The sequence below is a fragment of the Diuraphis noxia genome, unplaced genomic scaffold (assembly GCF_037042655.1).
Source record: "Diuraphis noxia isolate RWA-SAM2 unplaced genomic scaffold, SU_Dnox_SAM2 contig0003, whole genome shotgun sequence".
Lineage (NCBI taxonomy): Eukaryota > Metazoa > Arthropoda > Insecta > Hemiptera > Aphididae > Diuraphis > Diuraphis noxia.
The window spans coordinates 80949480-80963433 of NW_028301713.1; the positions used below are offsets into that span (position 1 = coordinate 80949480).

The 13954-nt window shown below is 29.5% G+C and overlaps 1 protein-coding gene and 1 long non-coding RNA gene across 5 annotated transcripts in view; one reads left to right on the forward strand and one right to left on the reverse strand.

The window, feature by feature from the left end:
- Nucleotides 1-13954, reverse strand: part of LOC107169935 (putative G protein-coupled receptor CG31760) — a 112839-nt gene that overhangs the window by 95016 nt on the left and 3869 nt on the right. The gene's annotated exons all lie outside the window — the stretch shown is intronic.
- Nucleotides 7169-13954, forward strand: part of LOC149057853 (uncharacterized) — a 32746-nt gene continuing 25960 nt past the window's right edge. For 3 of the 4 annotated variants that reach the window (XR_016190733.1, XR_016190735.1, XR_016190736.1), the window contains exon 1: nt 7169-7625. This is a non-coding gene — a long non-coding RNA (uncharacterized LOC149057853). The remainder of the gene's footprint in view (nt 7626-13954) is intronic. The other variant, XR_016190734.1, reaches the window with a different exon arrangement.

Sequence of the window (13954 nt, forward strand, 5' to 3'; positions counted from 1 at the left end):
GTACTTTAGTGTTTCTTTTTTCGCAACCTACTAGCAGTGTTTTTATTATGATAAACTTACCAACGTCGCTTGTATAAGTTCTCCAAAATCGTCGTTTAAAATCCTTACATAAGTTCGCCGTACTCACATTACTGCGTTATTACGCAATAGTGCATACGAGTTCTCCTTATCTGCGACCGCCACCAGGCGGTCTAGATAAAACAAACACACGCCGCCGCCGCCGCAATTTAATTAATTATGAATAATATTAATAATAGAGCTAATCAGCAAATCGGTCAACGCAAAACAACAACGTCCAGTCAGCCAATTAAGTCAAACCCTCACGCTTCTAATACCAAATATGACGACGCAACTTCAAATAAAAATCCAAATGACAATGTTACTCATGCTACTCAAGGTAAAAGAAATCTCTCTTCATCTTCTCAAACCTCATCGACAAGCGATCAGGTCAATATTATATCGCAAAATATTAAAAAAAAAAAAACCAAACTGTTTAAATCAACAAATCGGTTTGAAATCCTAAATCAACTTGACGAGCCTGACCAAAACTCGTCTTCTCAACAGCTGCCTGACGAACCAAACAATGATATCTCAGACGAAGTTTTCAAACCCCCACCTCCTATTTTTGTAAGGGGCGTGTTAAACTACTTAGACCTATGTACATCGCTAATTGAATTAATTGGTGTAGATAATTTCTTCTGCAAAACGTCTGCTGACCGTTTAAAAATTCAAACATCGAATCCTGAATCATACAGGGCACTTATTCACTTTTTAAAAGATCAAGAAGCGGAATTTCACACTTACCAGCTCAAACAAGATAAACCACTCCGTGTCGTCATACGTAACCTTCATCCAACCACTAATGTAGACACAATTAAAGAAGAACTAGAAGTTCGTTTGTTTGAAATAAGACGTGTTACAAATGTTCTCCACAAAGTAACAAAAATTCCACTTCCGCTCTTTTTCGTAGATCTAGAGCCATCAATCAAGTCAGCTGAAATCTTTCATCTGTCCTCACTGTTGCACACGAAAATCAAAGTCGAAGAGCCCTACAAGTCTAAAACAATCAGCCAATGTACAAACTGTCAGGAATACGGTCACACAAAAACCTACTGCGGTTACCCTTCACGCTGCGTCCGCTGTGGCTCAAATCACAAGTCCCCCGACTGTCCAAATCCACGCTCCGATCCACCAAAGTGTGCTCTCTGTAGAGGCGATCATCCTGCAAGTTACAAAGGCTGTTCCATATACAAGGATCTCCAGCGTGCCAAAAAACCATACACCAAAAGTAACTTTGTACCAACTAACACTAGATTTAATACCACAAATGTTAGAGATAGTCATCCAATAAATGACACCCACCCAATTCAGCCCGATTCTCATTCCCCCACCTATGCCCAGGCTACTTCTGGTAGGTCAGCTAATAATCCAACTCCTTCAACCGCTCCTGATTTAAATTCTACCATCACAAACTTCCTTGAGGATTTCAAATCACTGATAAATCCTCTAATATCCCTACTCACCAAAGTAATCGAAAAACTTCTTGCTAAATAAAATGTCAGACAAAGCTACAAATAAATCACTTTTAATACTACAATTTAATGCAAATGGAATAAAAAATCACGTCAACGAACTCCAAACAGTTCTTTACAATTCACGCATTGACTTAGCACTTATTACTGAAACCCATCTCACCAAATACTCCAACATTTATATACCAGGGTATAAGCTTTTAAAAACCGACCATCCTGATAACACGGCTCATGGTGGTGTCGCTATTCTCATAAAAAATGCTATTCAATTTCAACCTCTTCCACATTTTTGTTTTAATTATTTACAATCCTGTTCCCTAATCATAAAGTTAAATAATATTCCTATTACTATTGCGGCCGTCTACTCTCCTCCAAAACATAAGATAACGTTTCAAAATTTTACTAATTACTTTAACTCTGTGCATAACAATTGCATTATTGGTGGTGACTTCAATGCAAAACACCATTCCTGGGGTTGCCGTGCAAACAATCCGCGTGGTCAGGTTCTTCATAATTTTGTAACTAGAGAAAATCTTAAAGTCCTTGCTCCACCAGGCCCAACATATTGGCCGACCTCAGCACGTAAAAACCCAGATATTCTAGATATTTTCATCACAAAAATCCCAAACAACATTCACTGTACTACGGAGAATATACTTGACTTAAATTCTGACCATTCCTCAGTACTGCTAACTCTTAATGTCTCTCCTCCTCTTCGACAGGAATCCCCGAAATTATTTAACCATACTACTAATAAAATCAAATTTCATGACCTTGTAGACCAACAAATCAAATTAAACATTAAATTAAAATCCTATGACGACCTGGATCTAGCTGTTTACAATTTCACAAACCTCATTCAAAGTGCAGCTTGGTCATCTACAGTCACCTCCCTCAAACTTTCTAAGACTCCTGCTATACCAGTCCACATTCGTGAAATCATTGTTGAAAAACGTAGGTCAAGGGCTCTTTACCAGCGAACCCGCTTGCCTTCACACAAGCAAAAATACAATAAATTAGCCAACCATCTAAAAAAATTGTTAGCTAAACTCAAAACTAAATCTTTTGAAAGCTTTCTAACTAATCTCTCTGCAAATGATGGTAGTCTTTGGAAAGCAACAAAAAATGCATGTAAAACTAAAGCCCCTAACGTCCCAATAAAAAAAAACGATGGCAGCTTTGCTATATCTGATACAGATAAAGCTGAACTGTTCAAACTCCACCTATCTGAAACTTTCCAACCTCACCCTGATATTGCCTCTCCAAATAACATCAACTCTGTGGAAGAGTTTCTAAACTCCCCACTACCAGTTGCTCTCCCTGTCAAACATTTCACTCCGAATGAAGTTAAATATGCTATTGATAAATACCCTCTCAAAAAATCTCCCGGGTTTGATCAAATTACTGCTGAAGTTGCCAGATGCCTGCCAAAAAAAGCGATCATCCACCTCTCACATCTATTTAACTCTGTTCTTAGGCTCTCATATTTTCCTTCCCTCTGGAAATTCTCGATTATTATTCTGGTTCCAAAGCCCAATAAACCTCCTGACACCATTTCCTCTTATCGCCCCATTAGTCTATTACCTTTTTTCGCTAAAATCCTTGAAAGACTTTTACTTAAACGTATTCTACCATGCCTAACTGTGAATTCCATTCTTCCCAACTCTCAGTTTGGATTTCGATCTACCCACTCAACAACCCACCAAGTTCATAGAGTTGTAGATGCAATTTCTTATGCTTTAGAAAAAAAATTATATTGTACTTGCGTTTTTCTTGATATCTCTCAAGCATTTGATAGGGTCTGGCACCATGGGCTCCTTTTCAAATTGAAAAAATTTTTACATCCTGTATACTTCCTGATCATTAAATCATATCTTTCTGACAGATATTTCAGTACTCGTTTCGGTGAAACCCTCTCCAGTATAGCCAAAATATCGGCAGGCGTTCCACAAGGTGGAATTCTTTCGCCTGTGCTCTACAACATCTACGCCTCTGATCAACCAACCTCCCCGAATACGCTAGTCGCCGACTATGCTGACGATAAAGCTATAATCTCAATAAATAATGACCCGGTTATTGCCTCCCACCATCTTCAAAATCACCTCTCCCTCATGGAAGAATGGTACACCAACTGGCGGTTGAAAATAAATCAGTCCAAATCCATACATTGTACTTTTACCCTTAGACCTCCTACCTGCCCAGCTGTCTCCATTCATGGCATCCCTATTCCAAACTCACAAACAGTTAAATATCTTGGACTAACTTTAGATCGTAGATTAACCTGGGCCCACCATATTAAGTCTAAACGAACAAACTTAAACGCTCGTTTACGCCTTCTTAAAACATTTATTAACAATAACAAATTCACTAATATCAACTCAAAACTGCTCATATATAAATCTTTAATCAAACCAGTCTGGACTTATGGAATAGAGTTATGGGGTAATGCAAAAAAATCAAATATAAACAAAATACAAACTTTTCAAAACATAGCACTCAGGAAACTTCTAAACGCTCCTCCTTACGTCTCAAACCACACTATTCACACTGATCTAAAAATGAAACTGGTACATGAAGAAGCTATAGATCATTACCAACGCTTCCACAATCGTCTTTCCTCAAATAGCAACCCGCTAATACGTAATCTTGCAGTCCATACTATTCCTGGTAACCCACCCAGACGTTTAAAACGTAAATGGTGTCGCGACCTACTTGCTCACCCCCCTGCCCTCAACTAATCATTTACAGAGTATCAGTTGTTTAACTAATTATTCTAAAAAATAAAAAAATTAAAAAAAAAAAAATTTAAAAAATTTAAAAAAAAAAATCAATCAATTTGAGTGTCATTAGTGGATGACTTCTCACGTCAAGCGTATCATGTTGTAAATTCTCTAACCATATAAACTTATTGTGCCCCTAAGGTATAGATTGTTTATCTCAAATAAAGAAAAAAAAAAAAAAAAAAAAAAACATTATATACTTTGTAAAATACAGTATTTAAATTAATTAATAATTATGATTAACTTGTTTATTTTGATTATTTTTTTCATTGACAATTGTTTATAAATTAGCTATGTTATACATATTTTATGCCATAATTCATAATCAATCCAAAATTTGATTATCCTTATTTTTGCATTAAAGTTGAATGAGTTCATGTAATTTTTGACACTTGATTATTAATCATAAAGACATAAAACATAAAACATGATATAGGTAATATGGTTGTATGAAGATAATTACCTACATTTGAATACTAAATAAACATCATGTTCTACTACATCCGATTCACATATTGCTGATATTTTGATTGACACTTACTGCTTATGTACAAATTCAAATTATATGTAATATATATCTACTCAATGCAATTATAAATGTGCATCTTTGTACAAAATATCTATTTAGCTTATAGAATGGAATCTTGGTTTACCAAAATGTTACACTGGGTGCTACAGTAAGTTCTATCAATACATAAATAAATATAATACACAAGCACAATGACGGTCAGTCTGTGACGCCCACACCCACCGTAATAGGACTCAAACAGCGTGACATAATCGACTTTCCACCTTACATGATGATGGCCAATGACATTATGTAGGATGGGAAAACCTTTCTTTCATGGCATTTAATAAATATAGTCAAACATAGATAATATTCTATACTGGTTTCAGAAGTCGAATCATTTAAAGTTTGGAAATTTCACTCTTCGTGAAGTATTTCAATGACATTATTGATATGCTTTCTTTTTTGAACAATATTCAATTGTATGGAATTAGAAATAGTTATTGATTATGTACAGAAAATATTGATAATGAATGAGTTATCAACCAAAGTGTACGAATGTATATGTTTATGGTTAGTTCATAGTTCTTATAAATTATGTATAATAAATTTTGTAAAATATTGTTTTTTAATTTATCTCTTATTAATTGTGCCTTGTTGAATATTATCTATTAACTGTTTATAAGCATTCGATACAATTAACCAACTTTTAAAAATTTATCTTGCTGTAAGCTTATGAAAGTAAGCTTTTAGATAATATTATATTAAATAACATTTTTTTCTTTCTATTTTCACACAATTGAAAAAATATTTCAAAACAATTTCAGAAAACACTTCTAGAAAATAAATTTCACGACATTTTAAAACTCTAGTTATTGGCTTATTTTATCTATATGAAAGTACAGTAGAATCTCGATTATCCGTGCTTTTGTTATACGAACCCTCTGCTATCTGAACGTTATTTCGTTTTAATTCATTTATCCGATCGTTCTTGTATCCGAACGTCGATGCGTAAAATATCACGACGCACAAGTCTGGTCACAGTTTATTATTGCGTAGCAACAATTCGTTAAATAAAAGTCAATTAGTTTGTCTAAAATAAATAATAATATATCAATTATAATAAGTCTATAATGTATTTAGTAATATTCGTAATGAGTAATATAACACAACATAATATAATATGTAATAATAAGTATGTATAATATAAGTCAATAACAATTATATATTTATTGTACAAATAATACTTGTTTTATAATTTTTACTATTCAAACTTAAATTATAGTTGTGATAATCGAAGTTGTTCTGTAATCATATATTTGGATGGATAATTATTTTTAAATGTCAACATATTTTTTTTTTCATCATTATCATCAAATTATTTCAAAATTGTATGCAATCTATACTTCTTAAATTTAATCATGCAACAGAAACCTATTCATTATCATCTTAACACCTATTATCTTTGTGCATCTTAATTTTTAACACAATATTACTATAAATGCTATTACTTTATACAGCCGTTCTCGTGTACTAAATTTGTTAAATTTTGAAAAATGATTACAAAAAATACATACACGTCATGCGATCTCTTGCGGTTATTATCACAGCATAATATTACAGTTTTTTGAAACAAAATTTGGGAACAATAAATGCAGTTAACTGTATCAAAAAAAAAATTTGGATTGTTCTATCTGGACGGTTTGGGTGAAGTGTTTGTTATCGCTTAAGATGTAAAAAAAAAAGATATGGTAACTTCGTTTTATGCCATCGAATTGACAACTACGACAAATCTTACGACGACGGAAAACACCGTACAACGGCTGTTTTATTGTAATTTTTTATAATTTTCTTGTTTTATGATAAACTGTAGTGCCACAGTTTCTGTTTACATACCTGCATATAATCATACTATTTAATATATACGCTGTTGGACGGTAATTCGGTTAAAACCTAACCTAACCTAAACCTACACCACAGCCATTCTCAGAATATGCTATATTACATCAGAGTTTAAATGTCAAAATCAATATAAAAAACTAATATCATTTAATAAATATACAATTTGTATACTCCAGTAGTTGTTTTAATTGTATTTACTAGTAACTTGACATGTACAAGTGGTGCATCCAAAGTAGACGAAACTCCCACCTCCAAAAAAGTTATGTTCACTGATATATATTATTGTTTAGTCACAAATACATATTACAATGATGGAATGACCATGTTTTTTTTGTTAAATTTGATAATTTTGTAGATACACAATTAATGGTCGATTAGACTAGTGTAAAGTAGGTGATCGATAAAAACGTCACTACCAAATTGCGTCAGTGCGTGGTTTATTTCAAACCGATTTGGACGATAATCGGTCTAGTCTGGTCGTGACATTATAGTTGTACATACATGATAATGATTGTGACCATCGCCGATCGATTTTTTCATTGTGTTGGTGTATAATTAATTTATTTTATTTTCCTGTTGTGTTTATTACGTATGTGTAATCGAATTAAATTATTAGTCTAAAATCAAAATTTAATTTGTTTTGTACGAATTTCCGTTATAATATTAGTGGTAATTGTTAGCTTGTATGTAAGTAAAATAGAACGATTTGTAGCCACTTCTGCTTTGGCCACAGAACTTCAACGTGTTCTTGAAAGTACGTAATTTTGAAATCATTTAGATAACTATAATTTAATTATATAAATAACGCGACCATGGCCGACTCTGCCATCATCGTGTCCGATAACGACAACAAAAGGGACAGAGGACAGTGTCACATAAGATTATGGTCGATGGCAAAGCCCGGTAATTAATTTATGAGCCGTTGTATTGACCACTACTAAAACCAAGTCCGATGCCACAAATCCACACTGTACAACGGATATTTTATTGTAATTGTTTTAATATCAACTTCCTGGGTTTCATGAACAATAATAAATTGCAATATAACATTTTAATGAAACGTAGCATAATGTTCTATAACATTTGTCAATTATAATCATATTATAATGTACATACCCTGCACTATACTGGTAAATCGTTCTTATGTTGCGCTTCTAACACCTCTCAATCCAAATCTACACGGTCAAACTCTTTCTATGCGTCATTCGCAAACAACTGGTACGCGGCGGGGAATCGAACCCTAGTCTTCTTACCACTACCGTTTTAATACTGTGGACAATGTAGGTATTGAGTTTAAAATTTATATAATATTTGAATGTTTTGAAATATTATTTTAGGTGTTTTGTGTATTATTTTTCGGGTAATCACAATTGAATATTTAAATTAACCATTATAATAATCTACCGTATGGTGCAATTTTTGATAAATATTTTTTTTATTAATTTTGTAATTAATATCGCGTTTGATATTTGATATATCATCATTATTGTATTTTATACAGTTTTAAATATAAAATATATCCATTAGTGATTCACAAAAATAAAAAAATAATTGTTAGTTATAAAATTACACATTCTACGATTTTGTTGTATTCTAGTAAATATAATCAAATATATATACATATATTAATTATATTCTAAGTATTTTACAACTCGTTATAAAAAAAAAATATTAATACTAAAAACTACTATGTATCTGTATATCTCTGGTCGTCCTACATTTTAATTTATAATTTAAAATCAACTTGTATTGAAGTGTTTAGTATAAAAATTATTTATTCTTATTTTATTTAAAATTAATTTTGTCGAGTGCACACTTTTCATAAAACAAAAAAAATAAATATTTTTTCTTGGATAATTCTTTCAACATTATTAATTTGCTTCTACATATTTATGTGGTTAGTAATTTTAATAAATGTTGAATAACGAACAATAGAAAAAATATTTTATAAAGCAAATTAAAAAACAAGGACTTGCTTTACTGTACAGACCTTAATATATTCCTCAATATATTTCGAGAGTATGTCGTCATTGACTACATCACTATATATAATTTTTGAATATAAATTTGATTTTGAATACGATTCTGAGCAGAGAAGCTGTAGTTTACATATTTTACATCTATATAATGTATATCTAATAATATTTAATAATTTATTTGTACTAATATGTGTATAGAGCGGATTTTTAGGTATTTACATAATAATAATGTATCGACTTTTTGCACTCATCGGGAGTGGACAATGTGGACGACTTATCCATAACAGAATTCTTAGAAAAAAATTATTTTGAATACCAACTGATTGTTATTAGAGAACCTTTAACCTATATTATATATTTAAGAATATACTGTATTATCGATTCATAAAAAATCATATTTGTTCATTTCTCGAGTTTAAGTCATTTTGCAATAGGAAAAAAAGTAGTAAATATTAAAGCAATTGTTCAATATTTTTTTATAGTTAAAAAATTTTAATTGATTAATTTATTTGTTTAATAATTTTAAGCGTTACGTCAAATAATTAATGAATGTAAAAGTATGCGATGATTATGTTTAAGTTTTAGAGTATTGATGTGTAATAAATAGATGGTAAATGTAAATTGGTATATTATTATACCAGTTTAAAGATTATTTTAAGAACTTAAAAATCCGTTTTTTAAATTTTGAGTAATTAATATTTATAATAGTATAAGAGTAGATTGAACTAATCTTAGTAAAAAACATTGAATATTATATTATAACATCGTATGATGTGTAATTATTGTTACTCACTTAGAAGTCATTAATAGTTATCTTAATTTTTCTTTTTTGAACTGAGAGCCGGAGACAGAACTGCTTACACATTGATTCGACCCCGACTCTCAATTATTAATAGGTGTTTATGATAGGTTACAGAGCACAGTAAGTACAGGTTTTTAGTATAAATAGCTTAGAATTATTCAATGTTTTTTTTTTTTTTAATTCTACTGTGTAAAGAAAATAATAAGATTGGTACCTATATAAGAACATAAAGTTTCATCATAGTTATATTCATAAATCATTGAATATACAATGAAAAATCATTCTGAGTGGATATTACCTAAATGTTTGTAACCATAGTAACCAAATAATTATTTTAATAATGATATTATAATTTTAAAATATGACTGTATTTTTTTAGATTCTGAATGAAGTGAGGAATGTATTAATTTTACAATGATGTATGTTGTTTTGTCGTGCATCTGTCATCTCGTTTTTGATTAGAAACAATGCATTGATTTTTGACTTCAGCCTCTCTTTGAAAAGGAAAATTTATCTAGTTGGTACTTTATAGGGGGGTCAAAAGTAATACATTTTCAATAGTTTTCAAAAGCGTCAGGAAAAATCAGTGTAAAAAAGTAACGAAAAAACGGGAATTTTTACGTACAACTTTTAGGGGAAAAAAAAGAATTTTTTATTTTACTGTAAATCAAAAAAAAAAAATCGTTGAAAATACTTGAAATTTTCACCAAATGATATATTAGTGTTATATATTTACGATTATATTTTTAAGATATTTATAGACAGTTGAAATTTTTGATTTTTCTAAGTTTTTTTTTTTTTTGAAATGCCCATAATAAAATTTGACAGCCCGAAAGATCTTAAAAATTTAACACGAGGTTTATTATACGTTATACTTATTGCAATAAGAATACACTGAACGATATTTATACATTTCTAATTAGTATTAGATTAATTAAATTATTTATTTTTCTATATTCTAGCATAATTTATGTTGTAAATGTATGATATAATCATAATGTATTATGATAACTACATGAAATGCTCATGGAAAAAATCGATTAACCTTGCCGTAAAGAAATATGCAACTAGTGAGAAATCATGATTAAAAATTAATTCCTTGTATCAAAAAAAAAAAAAAAAAATGTTATAATTTAAATATAGCTAATATAAGATACTCAAGACTGACAAATCATCTCCATTTAGAATCGTTTTTCGTATAAAATGATAAACTTGTCATTGAATTCAAATTTAACACATCCATTATAGTGACATGCTCTTCATCTTTACTATACAGTGGAGCGATATCAACTTGTTCCCTTTTTTATCTCAATTAATCAAAAAAGTTCTGGACAATTTATATTTTTGGTCCTCTCAACTTATATTAAATTTCCAGCATAATCTTTCCTCATATTGAAGTATCAGCGAATTTTATCTATTAGAAAAATCCCAATACAAAATCCCTATATTTGCAGGCCTGGATAAGTCAGTCAAGCATTCGAGAAAATCTCGAAGGGCCACTAACACTTTGAACTGGTATGAGAAACTTTCCGCAATGCCCATTGCCCACGTTACGATTTTAATGACAGATATATAATAGTACACGGTCAACTAACGTGATAAGGTTCTTATTATTTATTGATATTTAAAATCCGTCCAATATGGGGCTACTATAGCAAATGACGGGCCGGTTGAAAAATATTTCTCGAAGGGCTTAGACTATCCAATCCGGCCCTGCATATTCGTAGGAAATTTTAAAGTATACTCATCGATCCACTCATTCTCTAAATTTTTCATTTTTGTCACAGCGATTCTATAAATGAAATAATACATATGAAAATTCTTATAATTTTTGCTATTATATAGTAAATATAGTTTGATTAATATTCATAGCCATATTTATTTATTCAAAACATTTCGTAAGTTTTTTTATTTTTTTATTCGCCAGCATTATAATATTTAGGAGATATTTGATTTTAGTCTCCGTGGACCAAAAATAATGTCAATAAACTTCTCATTCAAAAATATTCATTCTATGATGAACTTATTCAAAGGGGAATTCAAGCAAATACAATGTTTTTTTTTTTCATTTTATAGTTAAATAAAGCATAAAATCGTAAGTTTTAAATTTATGGACATTTGATTATAAATTATGAATATAATGCTCGATAAATAAGCTCAACCAACCATTGAATCCTCTAATCGTATTTCCTGTCTACCAATTTATCTAAATGTAGTGAAAAATAAATAAACACTATACATGGCATAGGTATATATTTGGGAGCTCAAATACAATCAACTAAATTCAAATAAATTAAAAATGCATTTATTTTTGAATATTCATCATACTAAATACTTTTAAGTGATTTACATATAAATGTTGGTACGTCATATATATATAAATATACGTGGTATATGTATTTGAATGGAGAAGACTAATACATAAATATGTTATAAACCGTTGACAATTTACGTTATTCGTTTATATAGATCATTAAAACGTTATTTTTGGTAAAAATATTAAAACATTGATTTAAATGATTAACAAAAACAATAACAATAATCAATGATAAATAAATAATATCCTATGATTTATAGTAAAAATACGTATATAATTAAGCTATAATTGACTAATTTTCATTTGGTTTTTTTATTTTTTATTTCCTACATTTGAAAAAACTTGAATGAATTATGCAATGTAATTTGTAATATTATAACGTTACAATTATATACTATATAAACTATTTTTATCGTTATAGTTCCTCACACTTGACCCTGATAATAAAATATTATTATAGTATTATAATATATTATGTAAAACATAATATCATTTGGTGTAAGTATATAACGTACTTGTTTGTTATTTCATGTGTCATTGACTAATGTTACTAGATTTAATGGCGACAAGCAGTTGTTAGTCGTTACACTCATGAAGATTAATTATGTACCTACCCTCCATCACATATTCGTTTAAATATTTCAGTATACCTAGATTAGAAAAAAGCACTGCCACACTAATATATATATATATATATATATATATATATATACAGCCACATGTGTGATGGAGTAGCAATCCTAAGAAATGTTTAAATTCATAAAAAAAAAAAAAATATAAATAATTATATCTGTCTTCAAAAATCATAATTATAAATCATCTACAGTTTATTGTTTACCAATAAAAGTAATATAAATGTCCTAACCACATTATATGCATACAAAGCTTTTAATAATTATCTATTGAAAAATAATAGAAGCTGACCCAATTTTTAATTTACCACGCATAGAAGCAAAAACACAAACACTAACAATTTAAAAAATATACATCACAAAATATTGTAAATTGAATCACTACGTGGTATTTATAATAACTCAATCAAAAATTGGTTTTTTTAGAAAAATAAATTTAAATAAAACCCATATTTATAGTATATATACACTGTAAATCATTAGTTAGGTGTTGAATGATACTTTGATACTTTTGTGTTATAGTAATACTCATTTAAGTAGTATAATTGATATACAGATATAAATTCACCCTAACATATTTTAATCTATTTACAATTTTTTTTTTCGCATGAAAATGAAAATAAGACTTTGAAGTAGTTTAAAAGGACGGTATATTGATTTAATGATATTTCAAGATTCTTTCAAAATGTATGCCAATATATGGGCATTCATTTATTAGATTTTATTAGAATTCATGAGTCTGTTTCCAGAATTTGTTAGTCATTACTTCCCACGCTATTTAAAGGTGAGCAAATTTCAGGTAACTCACTAACCTTACTCAAATCTTTTGACGCAAACGAATTCCTGTTTTTATTAAACCTTCCAGACGCTATATCAAATAAGACAAAAACTAAAATTTATCAACTTTACAGCATTGGAAACTTATACTCAAGCTTTTGATAACAAGCAAATTAATATGAACATCTTTGAACTTTTTAGCTTAATGATGTTGAGTTGGCTAACTTCGTAACTTTGAAAGCTCATACCTTAGCTTTTTATCCACCAGAATAATTACATTGCAATTAAAATGAGCTAAAATTAAAACAAAATTACTGTATGTGAATTTTCACATACAGATTTAGTTATCTATTTGTTAATAAACGAATAACAAAATATAAATAGACCATATACATTGTGTTACAATGCAATGCTTATGACTGATTTATGTATCCTGCACACATGTAGTCCAAAAGTAGATAAAATTATATTGGTGGTAAATAAATTAAAAGTATAAATGATCACGCAAATGAGAAAAAAACACACTGTAATAACACTGAACATATAAAATAAAAAATATATCATTAAATAACTAATACCGAGTGAGCAAAGTATCCTGTGACACAAATTTTTTAATAGATTAATAACCATAAAAGACAAAGTGATACAATATTATTTTTAGTCTGTGTATGGATAAAATAAAAATATTTGTGAATAATTTTTTTAACTATAAAAAGTAAACATTT